Genomic DNA, 11,331 nt, shown 5'->3' with positions numbered 1-11,331 from the left:
AGGCAAGACAAGGTTCCTGATCAAGCCTTGTTTTTTTTATTCGAGTGTTGCGGTATATAAGCACTCAAGAGGGGAGGTGTAGGATAGGGAGTTGCCATGGGATGATTGGTTGGGGACTGGGTATCTGTCTAGCTGATCGGTTATTCTGATATGGGGGGTTCTTCTGGCCCTTGGGCGCGCGGGCTTTCCTTGTCCTTGCTTTGTCCTTGCTCAATCAGGAAGTAGGGCTGACCAGGAAGTAAGACCAAATTCTTCTTTTATGGCCCCCGGCACATGGACCCCAATTCTAAAAATTCCCTAAACCTGCCAATGTTCCATTAAAATTCCTGTTTCAGTCCACCCGTCTGATTAGGAAACTCCAACTGCCATTGCCGATAGGGGGCACCACATCTTTCTGGCTGCTTCCTGCTGGCAAAGGGATCATAGTTTGGGGCAGCAGTTGGGGTCCCATTGGAAGTGTGTGGTCTAAGGGTCCTCGGAAGATGGATGTAGCAGCTGTCATTTACTGTTCCATGCGGAGGATCAGGAGTAGCTTTAGGGCTTCTGAATGGAAGGATATGAAACATACCAAAGATTAAACAGGCAATGGTTAAAGATAATTAATAAAAAAAAAAACACAGTATAAACCAAGGTCTGTGAAAGGGAGTTAGCTAATATATCTTTAATTGGTGCCCAGACTTGTAGGGCAAGAGGCTATGGGCATTTTTTAGCTAAGCTGTTTGCAGCAAGGAGTGTTATTCATGGCACAGACTTTGCCCTGCTGAATCATGGGCTTCTCTGTGAATAAAAATCTGTAGTGGCTTGAGAAGTGGTTCTGGCCTGGTTGGTGGTAGTGGCAGTATAAGTTGTCCTATAGACTAAGATTTAACACATTTTACTCTGAAAGAGATGTGGGAGATAAATATCTGATTGAGATTATTCAACCATGAATTGGGCTGCTTATAATATACTTAGTAGTTAGGGATTTGGGGAGCCAGTGTGGCTGAAAAATTTGCTACATTAGGTGTTGTATGACAAATCAGCGAGCTGAACAAGATGCCTTAATGAGCCAATTAGTTAGGAGTCATCTTTATTGTGTGCAGGTTCAGAGCAGATTACCTCTGTCAAATTGTGAACAAACATAGCAGGGAAATTTTCCTTTTTATATCGTTCTAGTTCTTTGTATAAGTTATTTTTGTAGACAGCTTGTAACCTTGAGTACATATCATATCTAGCAAACACCTGTCATATCTATACAGACAACTTGTAACCTTGAGTATCTTATCATATCTATACAGACACCTGTAACCTTGAGTATCATATCATATCTTTATAGGCACCTGGCATCAATATCAGCAAATCAGTTAGATGTCTAACTTGCAAGGTCAGACAATGAAGTTTATCTTTTCTATTCAAGCTAAACAAAAAGTTATTTTACAGTCTAAAAATAACAGAGTTGTCCTACAGAATACGAGACTAAGAATAACAGAGTAGTTCAAAGAGCAGCTTTAAACAGCAGTTTTTCCAAAAGAGGGATCACTATGCTTCGTAGAGATACAAAAAAGGGAACCATAAGTGGGAGAATCTCATGGGGTCCCAGGAAGGGCAGAGAAGATCTACTCCAGGTACCAGTCTAGGATTTCCATGACACTTATAAAAAGACAGAATAAGAATTATTTAAAAAATGAAAACATTGTTTATCTAGAAATATCAGAGTATGTTACTAATCTGCCACTCATTTATAACCCAGGATCCCTTTGAAGGAGAAGTTTCAGGTCCTTCAGAGGCTCACATGAGTAGCAATTTGGTGATCTAGTTGATGGCAATGCAGCTTTGTCTGATGGAGAAAATAAGACATTTTTGGGGGGCTAGCAATCTGAATCTGTGCCAGTAACCTAATGTACATTCTTGATAGCCTATAATTAAGTCACTTCCCCTTTCTCCACAATCTGGTCTCCCAAGACCTGTTTTCTTAATTATTCCCAATTTACAAAGGGGCCATAAACAAAGAATGTAGAAGCTTAGCTACAGGGGAGGTCACTGACACCACCCAGACCAGGCATTTAGATACAATCTAACTTCCCCTTCTAACTGCCTCAGGAGGGGCTGTGGAAGCCCACCACAAAAGCCTGGTAGTTAGGAAACAGATAGAAAACAAAGAAACCGAAGGGTATAAAGAGAAAGCTTCCTCCATATTGGCTTACTCAGAATTTGGAGAACTGAACCCTGAGTCACTGTACTAGTACATGTGAAACATCTGAAAATAAATAGGGATTTCCTGGACCTCCAAGTGCTCCTGTGTATTTTTTGGTCACCTGGTAAATTCTGTAACATGTCCTCCTCCTCTGCAGGCGTTCAAGGCTCACTGGAGACAGATGGATCTAGGAGTCGATGCTGCCGACCTCTTGGGAGACTTAAAGACGGTGCCTGTAAAAGGGCTTTTTGCGTTGTTTAAAGGCCTGCCCAAATAAATGAGGGTTATTCCGAAAGCTCTGGGGCAGTATTGTCCATGTTAGCTGATGGCTTTGATTATTGGGATCTTTGAAAGGCAAACAGGGACTGTGAGTTAGGAGACAGGAGTATATGTAGAAAAAGGCATCCTTGGGATTTAGTACTATAAACCACTTTGTGTTTTCCAGAATTTGGGCAAGTAAATCATAAGGGTTAGGGACAATTGGCTGGATAGGAATCACTGCCTTATTTACTAATTATAAGTCCTGAACTAGTCCTCCGCCTCTATTAGGCTCTTGTACCCCTAAGATGGGGGTATTGTAAGGACTATGACAAGTTTTCAGTAAACCTTGGGCTTCTAAAACAGATGACTTATTAGAATATTGAGTCCTTGAGCCTCAGGGTTGAGAGGACATTGTTTCTGATGTGAATATGAGGCTTTTTACAGGATCAGGAAGGCTTGGGAATGGAACAGCTTACCCCAGCTATGAGCTAAAGGCTGAGAAAAAGATATCTTTCTTGGCTTCCCAGACATGCCTATAACAGCTACAGCCTCTGAGGATGATTTACCAGGGCTTGGGAGGAGTCCAGAGGAAGTGGCTTCAGCATCGGGGAGGAAATTAATTTCCTTGCCCTCCACTGTCAGGGTTACCTGGAGCTCCTGGGGGGAGATGGCAGTCCTCTGAGGAGCCGGGTTGGGATACTCCGGGCCCTGTCAGTCCTATTGGGCAAGCTAGGTTTCCATAGGTACCTTGCTCTTCCATTTCCTAGGAGGTTTACTATGTCCTCATCCATGCCTTCCACTTCTGCCCCCTTCCTCTACCTAAAGTTTTCTTGTGACTGCCTGTGCCAGCTAATGGTCTTTACTTATATGGACCATAGGCTGTTCTTGTAAGACCCTCCTTCAATTATTATTTGTAATATTCTTTCATTGAATACTATTGCATGCCATGTTGATCTGAGCCAGTGCTTGTTGCTCACCTCTGTGGTCCTTCATTAATACTCTGGAGATTCAGGTTTTATATACTTGTATAATACATGGTACAAAGATAACCCTGTTTTTTTTTCACATGATGAACATGCAAGATGATCTCAATTAAGGCTTGGCACTTCTTAGTGGCAACTGGGGGAAGTTATGACATAAGGGCTGTGTTGAGTCTGCACGTGACCAACAGTGTTTAGCTGCAGGAGCCACTGGCCACAGCTCATTTGTACATCTTCTTTCCCATACTTGATTCTTTGCTGACTTGTCATTTAACCTGCCTGTTGGCTACCTTCTCCTTTGGGGCCTCTTTATATCACCTGTCCCTCTGCACTTCTGTCTCTGCAATATTCTACAACATTGTCCTGCACATGTGTTATGAGGTGCACATACACCTGTAAATAGTCCTCAAACACCAGAGACTCTTTTATTGTTTTTTACATAGAATAAGACATAACCAACCTTCTGAACAGCTTGCCTGTTTCACCAACAGAGAAACACTGCTGGACACACTTAGCAGAAGAATGAGCTTTACATCTTGATTTTCTTCCATGTGGTACTTGCCATGTCTGGGTCATATTTCTGGTGATGTCTTTTCCAGTTTGTTATCTTCAGATGCCCAGAATTTGAGAGCAACCTCTTATTACTATTTCCTGCAGATCTCTTATTTTTGGACAATTGCATGGAACCAATGTATTATGTGGAATACACTTTTGTATTAGAACTTCCCTCACACCACAGTCAACATTTACTTCCTTTCCATCCTCTGTTATTAAGCTGTTATCATAAAATGGAAGATACAGTGGAACCTATTGGATAGAGTGTATCTGTAGAAGAAGAGTCACAGGTTAGGGCTTCTAAGACAGCTCCACCAACACAGCAGTCCCTTCTGTGTACTTGATGTTTCTCAGTGTTAAAAGATATGCTCCATCTGACTAAGTTACCAGCAGCATTCTTTTTGCAGAAAGACTTCTTCAGTGATGCATGTGTGAGAGACTTCTCTTTGAATGCATAATCCTCACCAGCAACAGTGGGGTGCTAGTGAAAAGGAACCCTGGGGGAAAAAATGTGGACAGGGCTTCATTTGAGTCCAGGATCATCTTGTGTTTATCTTGAGTGTCTTCAACTGGTAGGGAGGTGGAGGAAGATTTCCCAGCCACCTCATATCATGTCCAGCACCAGGCAACTTTTAACAATGAGGATCCACACAATGGCAGTGAGATTTCACGGGAATTTATTGGTTGAAATTGTTTGCACCAGAGTGGGAAATGTGAAAACGGTGCCAGGCACAAACAGAAAGTTGTCCAACATCAGGGTGTCTGCTCTAGAGAAGTGAATTATGAGTGTAACAAAAGTGGGAAATCTTTTAGACAAATTTTTAACGTCAGTGAGAATTCATACTGGAGAAATGCCCTATGAGTGGACTGGTTGTGGGAATTTCTTTAGTGAGAGCACTGCACTCATTAAACACCAGATAATTCAACTGGAGAAGAGCCATATGAGTATAGTGATTTAGGGAAGGCCTTCACTCAAAGATCTACCCTCATTCAATACCACAGAGTTCACACTGGAGAAAAGTGTTATGAATGTAGTAAATGTGGCAAGTCCTTCAGTCGAAGGTCTCACCTCATGTGTACACTACAGAGTTCACATGGAAGAGAAGCAGTATGAGTGTAGGGATTATGGGAAATCCTTCAGTCTATGATCCACCCTCATTACACACCATAGAGTTCACACAGGAGAGAAGCCATATGAGTGTAGTGATTATTGGAAGCCCTTCAGTCGATGGTATTCGCTAATTCAACACCACAAAGTTAACACTGGAGAGCAGCCATATTAGTGTACTTATTGTTTTAAGTCATTTAGACAAAGATATAGCCTCACAAAACACAAGAGACTACACATTGTAGAGAAGCCATATGAATGTACTGAATGTAGAACGTCCTTCAGTTGAAGGTTCCAATACACTCAACACCTCAGAGTTCACACTGGCGAAAAACCATTTAAATCGTGTATGTGCGAAATCTTTTAAGTGCAATAATCGCCCCCTTAACCACAAGAGAGTTCACATTAGAGAAAATCTGTCTGAGAGTAGTAATTATGGAAAGTCCTTCAGGCAAAACTCTAAGCTCATGGAAGACCATGGAGGTCACAATGGGGAAAAATCTCTAGAGTGTAGTGAATGTGGGAAAACTTTTAGTTGCAAATGTAGCCTGGTTACACACCCAAGAGTTCACACTGGAGAAAAGCCTTAAATGTGCAGGGAATGTTTTCTTTTTCTCACTTGGAATAACAACACTGAAGGAGACTCTTTGGGACCCGTTTACCTGAATTTAACCTCCTTTTAATGGATCATACACTTCTAGTTTCCTCATAAGTTTCAGTTATAAGTGTGATTTTAAGGAGCTGAATTGGTCACCCAGAAGAGGAGTCCTGTGTTGTTCTTCTGCTAATTATATGAATTATATTCTCTGTTCACGGTATGAATTAGATAATTCTCAGCAATGTTTAGGGGAATTCTTCCCCACATACTGTAAAGGAACCATGAGCCATGTAGGAAATTTTATACGGTGGTCATTTGTTTTAAGACTCTGAGTTATAAATCGAGCCAGCATTAGGACATAAATGTATTAATAGTGAGTGGCAAAGATTGTAGTGAATTAGATGAAAAGTGCCTCTTCTGAACATTATCCAGAAATGATCAAAGGGCCATGGCTTGTGATATATTTGTACAGACATTCTTGAAACCTCCATAGCTGTTTCCTCTGGCTGAAGTCATTGACCGAAAAAATCATCTAACAGTTTACTGGATTCCCCTGGCCCATTTAGGGTGTTCACCTCAATGTTTCCTCAACAGGCAAGACCTCAAAGCTAGAGGGAGGAGTACACTGTAATCAGTCTCGGATGTGTGTTTTGGAACCAGTCTGCATTCCTGTTGATTCTGATGGCAATAGTCTTCACTTCCTTCCAATATCTTCTGCCCCGGAGACAAGGCTGATCATCCAAAGAAATTAGGAGAGATGGTAGAACCCATATCAGGTCACTATTTTAATTTACTAACAAGGGGGGTTATCTAGGTTTTTATTTGAAAGTACTGTTTAAGGCTTTATTTAGGTAGATTTATAATTGACATGTAACAAAATCTATTCTTCTAATGTACTATTTGTTGAGATTGGACATACAGATAAAGCTATAAAACAGTCTCATGTAAAATAAGCTTATCTCTCACCCACATACAGGTTAGGGTAGCAGTTGGTTTACAGATGTGAATATGCAAAACACTGAGTTTATTCTCTTTTTTAAAAAATAAATACCTTATATATTTTTTAAGTTTTTTAAATATTTTATTGAATTTTTAGGAAGAGAGGAAGGGAGAGAGAGAGAAATGGTGATATGAGAAAGAAACATTGAACTGCTACCTCTTGCACGCCACCTCCAAAGCATCCAGGCAGGCATATGGCCTGACCTAGAAAGAAACCATTGACCTTTCAGAGCAGGGGATGTTGCTCAACCAACTGAGGCACACTGGCCAGAGAAGAGTTTATGCTTTTATTTTTATTTTTAATTATTGAATTAATATCCATACAACAATTCTAAACCTACTTTTGCCACACCCTATATTTATCTCCTGCCCTTTCATAATCTCTCTTTCTGCCTTCACCTGCCCTAAATGCAGTCATTGATTTCCCTTCTTTTACAAGATATATATATATATACTAATCTTGTAAAAGAAGGGAAATATATATATGACCTTGTGCATGAAATTTGAGCATGGGAGGGGGTCCCTCAGCCTGGCCTGCACCCTCTCCAATCCAGGACCCCTCGGGGGATGTCCTACTGCCAGTTTAGTACATCTGGCTCCTAACCGCTTGCCTGCCTGTTGGCTTGATTGCCCCCTAACCACTCCCCTGCCAGCCTGTAGACCCTCAACTGCCCTCCCCTGCTGGCCTCATCACCCCTAACCACCTCTGCCTCAGCTCCCACCACTATGGCTTTGTCCAGAAGGAAGTCTAATGTCCAGAAGATGTCTAGTCACCCGGACTAATTAGCATATACCCTTTTATTAGTATAGATATATATATAAAAGGCTGAGCAACTGTCCAACTCAGTGGTTGGCAAACTCTAGTCAACAGAGCCAAATATCAACCTTACAACGATTGAAATTTCTTTTGAGAGCCAAATTTTTTAAATTTAAACTTCTTCTAACGCCACTTCTTCAAAATAGACTTGCCCAGGCCATGGTATTTTGTGGAAGAGCCACACTCAGGGGGCCAAAGAGCCGCATGTGGCTCGCGAGCCACAGTTTGCCGACCACGGGTCCAACTGACTGACTGTCCGACTGGTCGGTAGGTATGATGTGCACTGACCACCAGGGGCAGACACTCTATGCAGGAACTGCTGAGTGACCTCAGCTTTGCAGAATGCCTTCAGGGGATGTCAGAGAGCTGATTTCCACCTGATCTCCGCAGGCCAGGCTCAGGGACCCTACCTATGCCAGAGGGATCCCACTCACTCCACAGACCCCTTCGAGCCACAGTGCCAGCCCAGGTGCAGCTGGCTGGGAAGGGACCAAGGGAAGTTGGCCCCAGGGCATGTCCAGCCCATCTCACCCAGTCCTGCCCCGCTAGCCACTTTCTAATTAATTTCTTTTCAATGTGCACGAATCTATGCACCGGGCCACTAGTATTTTTGATAATTTTGTAAGCACTATAAGTTGTGTACTCTTTAACAAATACCGGTTTCCTTCATGCTACACAGTTATTTTGAGATTGAACACTAATGATTATGTAAATTTTTAATTATTTTTTATTCCTGAGTATTATTGTGTTCTATGGGTAATAACTTTATCTATGATCTGTCTATGGTTTTTGTTATTTCCAGGTTTGGGGTATTATAAATAAATTTTCTGGGAATAGTGGGTTTAGTTCTGTATATAGATGTATATTTTACTTATGTAATTGTTTCAGTATAGGTGAGTGTTTTACTTTTTAAGACATGCAGAACTGTGATCTAAAATGGTTGTTCCCTTTTCCTTCCCAGCCACCCACAGTAATGAAAATTCTAGTTTTTCTAAAACCCTGCCAGCACATGTGATGTCATATATATATATATATATATATATATATATATATATATATATATTCATTTATTTTTAACCATTTCCTTCGTATTTGGTTTGAATTCAGCAATTAATTCATTCACTGTGTAAGTGAGGTCACTTGGATCTGCAAGCCACTGATTTGCTGTTTCAGGTCAGAATTTTCATTTTTCTCTTTCTCTGCATTTTCAATACTCACAATGCGTTGTTCAAGTTTTAACCTAACACTTTGAAGTTCTCTTCTGGCCGACTCTTCTGCCATCTGTGAAGCCCGCCATTTCTGTTCACACTGATCTTTTTCAGACTGCCTCCACAAAGCATATTCCACTTTCATTTTCTCTAAGTCCACCAATCTGTTCTCAAGTTCAAGCTGTTCATCTTGTAATACCACAAGTTTTTGTTAACCTTCTTCCTTGGCAGCTTGTACTTTACATAATAATTCACGATCCTTATCTGCTAAGAGCACTCTGTGGTGTTCAACAGCTGACTTGAGAATTTCATTGTCTGACTGTAACCCGTTCACTTTGCATCTTATTTCTTTCCCTTTCTAGATCACTCTTTAGCTCCTGCTGCTTCCAGTTTGATGTCTGTTATTTCTAATTTGTTTGTTTAAGTTCCTTTACGGGTCAATGCATTTATTTCCCGTTCAGTTGATTTAATTTACTGATTAAAACAGTATTTTGTTCATTGCTTGATTGTAGCTCTTTTTCCAAGCATTCAGCCTGCAGTTTGACTGTTTTTCAGCCTCCAGGGATCTGATTGCAGCTTGCAGCTCAACTATTGCATCTGAATTCTTTGGACATTTTCTATCTGAGCTCTAGAATTCTCTTTTACAGCACTTAATTCGGTTGCTTCAGCCTCTAACTCTTTTAATTTCTGAACCAAATGGACATTTTCTCGAATAAGTTGCTCCACTCATTTGCTATCTCTTGTGGGATCAAGACTAAGCAGCTGATTATGTAGTTCTTCTTTATCTTTCTCCAGTATTGATTGCAATCTCTGATTCATATTTTTATTTTTTCTTTTAAAACACATGCAAATTCTTCTTTCTGCTGTTTGAACTCTGATTTGAGAAGTTTATTATATTCAGCTTTATACCTTTCAACTTCTTCATCCAGATTCCTAAAATGCTCTCTCATTTAGTTTCTAATTCTCATTGTATTTGGGCTCTGAACAATTCCAAGCTTTGTGGAGTTAATACCTGCAGCTTTATTTCTACTAAGTCTTTAGTTTTCTCTAATAATTCCTCTCTTAGTTCTTCAAAAAGCAGCTGGAATTTTTCCTGGTTAGTTTGCTTTTCATTTAGCAGGCACTTGAGTTTATTTTGTGACGTTGTATACTCATCTTTCAACCTGTTGTGTTCAGTTCTCATAGTGACAGTTTTATGATGTTCACATCGTTATCTTTCATCAATTAACATTGCTTGTAACACAGGGTCAGAATCTGTCAGCTCACTATCTCCACCAGGAGGACAAGTGGTGGGAAGAGTGTTCATATTGGTGAGTAAGCTGACAACCATGTGAAAGTAAGTTCTGGTTTTCTTATTGTCTTCATTTTCTTTCCAAGATTATTTTCCACTTCCTTCTTGCTAAGACAAGATCTTGGGAGGCCAAACTACACCAGACTCACACACAGCCTTGCAAGGTGCAGACACAAAACTAGCACCGCCCTGATCCTCTGCATTGGGGCTGCCTTTTCAAGGGTGCAGGGCCAGCCCTGTACCTCCTCAGGTGGGGACACCACCTCAGCCCACTGCCCTCAGCCCCTCCAGCCCTAGGGGTGACCTGGGTTGCTAGATCCTGGCGCTAGGGAAGCAGGAAGTCCTGCCCTTTGTCCAATGTTTAATATTTTTAAATTGTAGGCCCAGAAATGAGTTTAGTGTTAACTTGTTTTGTTTTAAATCCATTTTTCTAAGGAATTTTTATGGTAAGCATTTTTTCGTACATTTATTTACACTGTCTTTATTTTGTTTAAATGTCTGGTCAGAAACTTTTGCCAATTTTTAAAATGAATTTATGATTTAACTAATAGGAGGAGACTTCAGCACCTAGGACATCTGTTTTCACCTCACTCATTCCTCAAGGACTCAACTGTCTTCTTTGCCATTTGGAACTATATGTTTTGAATACTGGAAGGAAAATTGCTCTTTCTCAAATTCTATCCTATAGACAATTTAAAGCCCGCTTGCATGATACACTTATAAATTTAATGCACTAACATTCTCCACCATTCCTTTTAGTTAAAGCATTGAATAGTACATTAAGTGAAGTTAAGGTTTGTAGTTTTTGTCAATTTCCCTGGTGTAAATACTCTCATCGTTGTCAGTTTCAAACTGCCAAAATGATGGCACTGAACATGGACCTGATAAGATATTTCAGTAGCAAAACATTGTATTCTATTTGCAACTTACTGACACAGTAGGTATAAATATGCTCAAGAACAATCATGATAAAATAATAAAATAATGGGGAAGTGTCAAGTTTTAAACATTTTTTAAAACTTTGTTTTAAGTGTAATTGATTTAAAACATACATTCAAAAATATATTTCTATTTATTTGAGAGAGGAAGAGAGAATGAGAGAGAGATAGAAACAACAGTGATGAAAGAGAATCACTGATTGGCTGCTTCCTGCTTGCCCCACAATGGGGATCCAGCCTACCAACCGGGGCATGTGTCATGACTGGGAATCAAACCTTAACCTCCAGGTTCATAAGTCAATACTCATCCACTGAACCACACCAGCCAGGCACCCCTAAGCTTCTAAGAAATCTCACTTGCCCTAACTGGTTTAGCTCAGTGGAGAGAGCATCGGCCTGCAGA

General features: G+C 40.6%; 1 pseudogene across 1 annotated transcript; it reads right to left on the bottom strand.

The window, feature by feature from the left end:
• Positions 1-8,610: 8,610 nt before the first annotated feature.
• Positions 8,611-10,029, bottom strand: LOC308233542 (centrosomal protein of 83 kDa-like; annotated as a pseudogene). The gene is made up of 2 exons: positions 9,712-10,029; positions 8,611-9,509 (listed from the first exon to the last, which is right to left on the bottom strand). The product of its transcript is annotated as a centrosomal protein of 83 kDa-like (transcript).
• Between the last annotated feature and the right edge of the window lie 1,302 nt (positions 10,030-11,331).

This window comes from Plecotus auritus (assembly GCF_963455305.1).
Source record: "Plecotus auritus genome assembly, chromosome: 9".
NCBI lineage: Eukaryota > Metazoa > Chordata > Mammalia > Chiroptera > Vespertilionidae > Plecotus > Plecotus auritus.
Note: the sequence above shows the minus strand (reverse complement) of the source record. Positions and strands in the feature narration are given on the sequence as shown.